Source organism: Hipposideros armiger, unplaced genomic scaffold, assembly GCF_001890085.2.
Source record: "Hipposideros armiger isolate ML-2016 unplaced genomic scaffold, ASM189008v1 scaffold_342, whole genome shotgun sequence".
Lineage (NCBI taxonomy): Eukaryota > Metazoa > Chordata > Mammalia > Chiroptera > Hipposideridae > Hipposideros > Hipposideros armiger.
The window spans coordinates 1,823,292-1,826,244 of record NW_017731692.1 but is presented as its reverse complement, the minus strand read 5'-3'; positions in this window follow the sequence as shown (position 1 = coordinate 1,826,244).

The following is a 2,953-nucleotide window of genomic DNA, read 5'->3' as shown; positions in this document are numbered from 1 at the left end:
CCCAGAGCTTTGATGTTCACGTGGCTGCCTGGCAAGGGCAGAAAGATAAAACCCCACTTGTTCCTTCTCTCCACAATAAGACCTTTGGCAATTTACAGGGGCACAGAGATAAAAGACTGGTGGTTTTTTTTTCTTTCTTTTCATTTTTTTTTTCCAACAACAAATGGTGGTTTGTCTTTAAGAGCCACTCCTTCAGAGCCACACCAGCATCAAAGAGCATGAAATACGCAGAAAGTCAAGGCAGGGGAGATCGATCCCATTCTGTGGGGAATTCACCTGCCTACAGAACAAACAGAAAGTGGAGGGGAGAGGGGAGTTGTGTGCAAAGAGCATCCCACTAGGGTGCTCCAAGTTCACACCCCATTCCCAAAAGCTTGTTTTCCTTATATTTATGCTATGCCACTTTAAGCCTGGCACACAGACAAGGCAGGGACAGGGTGGGATGCAGAGAAAGGAAAGCTCAACTCATCTCGTAGATAAATCTTGAGTTGATTTGACACCATCTAGTCCAGGGGGCTCAATGTGCTGACAGTGGGTAGGCCTGTGTCTGCGGAGCATTCATCTGAGACTCAAGTCTGGTATCAGGATGGGCTCCAAGTTCACGTGACTACCTGCAAGTGGAGGAGGAAAGAGACTCGTCCACCTGCATAACTATAACAGGGTGGAATGCTTCTGCTCCTCTCCCTGACTCTACCTTAACTCCAGCCTGCCTTTCTATAGATATGCTAATTGACTGAAGAGGCTCTGCCTGAGACTCGGGTAACTTCTGGTCTGACCTGGGAACAAAGAGATTTGGAGATTCCCCCTGCTCTTCCTAGGATCCCACCTCTTGCCTCGCCCGCTTCTTTCTTGCCTGGATATATAGGTCACAGGAACTTGGGCAGCTCTTAAGATGGATTTGAGAAAACTAGAAATCTTTCAACTCCTCATTATGGTGCCATTTCAATGAACAAAATCTTTCATTATTCCGAACTCTGATCTATTGAATATTAAATATTTGATGGGACTGCAACATAACAGTGAGGCTTGTTTTTTGAGTATGCCCCATGTGTCAGGGCCTGTGCTAAGCCAATATTCAACAACTGTAGAGTAGGTTGGACTACTTTCCCCATTTTACAGATGTGGAAGCTGAAGCTTAGGGTGAAATTGTCCAAGGTCACGTTCTAAGGGGCAGAGGCAGGAATTAAACTCAGATCTGCACCAACATGTGTGTTCTTAACCAGGTGCTATAATCAGCTTTCTGCAGGGAGTATGAGTGACTCTGAAGACTGTCAGGCAAGATACAATTGCAGGGTGTGTGTTACATGTAAGTTGTGTCTCCAAAAAAGATTTGTTGAAGGCCTGACCTCCAATACCTCGGAATGTAATATATTTGGAAATAAGGTCTTTGCAAATATAATCAAGTTAAAATGAGGACATACTGGATGAGGGTGGGTTTTACTGGTGTCTTTCTAAGGGAAGGAAAATTTGTATAAAGATACGCACAGAGGGAAGTCAGCCATGTGAAGACAAAGGCAGAAACTACAGTGATGCTGCCATAACCCGAGGAACACCAAGGATTGCTAGCAACCACCAGAAGCAAGGAAGAGGCAAGGAACGATCCTCCCCAGAGCCTTCAAGAGAGCCTGGCCCTGCCGACGCATGGATTTTGGACTTCTGGCCTTCAGAACTGGGAGAGAATAAATTTCTGGTGGTTTTTTTTTGGTTTTGTTTTTTTTCTAGCTCAGCCATCCTGCTACCTGTTGGCAGCTCAGCTCAGGCTGGGCATCAAACTGCTGTTGCTCAGAGCTCAAACTCTTGAGCGAGCTCTTAACCAACTGAGCCACTCGGCCGGCCCCAATTTCTGGTGTTTTAAGCCACCAAGCTTGTGATAATTTTGTTACAGCAGCCTTAGGAAGCTAATATAGCATCTGTCTCTGTGAGTTTGGAGAGAGAGAGAAAGAGAGAGAGAGAGATTGGCAGGGGTCAGGGGTGCCAAGGATGCTAGCCACAAAAGAGAGAAACACACAGAGAGAGAAATGGGTAATGCAGGTAGTGAAACAGGAGTTTAACTGAAGTCAAGAGATGAAAAGGAAAAAGAAAACCAGAATCAAGCTTGATGGGTCAGCTCCTTGAAAATGAGAAGACTCAAAGTTTCGACATTGCCTGCCAGTGAGGGAAAAGATAGAAAAAGAGCAGGATGCTGGCATAGTTGGCCCGGTGACAATGACCTTGCCCCACCCCACCACTCCAGCCTTCTCACACCTCAGCAGGGCTCTTACGTCAGTCTCTTCTTCAGTTACTGCACCCAGGGAACACGAGTTTAGCACTCACCAAGTGACGAGTGCTGAGGGGGTGGGGGAATGGGGGCCAGAGAGCAGCACTAAGGAACAAGGACCAAAGATCCTCAGGACGTCCTCAGCCTGGCTCTTCACCTCCTGTCGCCTAGAAAGTGTGTGCTCGGACCTCTAGCCCATTCCAACATGGATGGGCATTCACCCAGCTTATAGGGCGCATAACACCTTTCACACCCCTTTATCATAATTCTTGGGCATTATGCTGTGTGTGTGTGTGTGTGTGTGTCTGCCTGTCTGCATACAGATATAGAGATGATAGATGATAGATAGATAGATAGATAGATAGATAGATAGATAGATAGATAGACCGATATCTACAAATACATATAAATAGAGATACATACATATCTATTGACAGACAGATAGATAAACCAACAGACAGACAGACAGACAGACAGACAGACAGGTAGATAATAGATATAATGGCTCCTTCATTAGATTGTAAGCTTCTGGGAGGCAAGGCAAGCATCCTATTCAACTCTCTCTAGTCAGTGCCTTTGCAGAGACTGGTGCACAGCAGTTAATTAGTAAAAAGTTGATCAATGAATGCCCGGGGTATTCTAGAACAAAGAGTTTTAAGTAACTGAAAAATAAGCAAAGGACACAAATGCACGAGT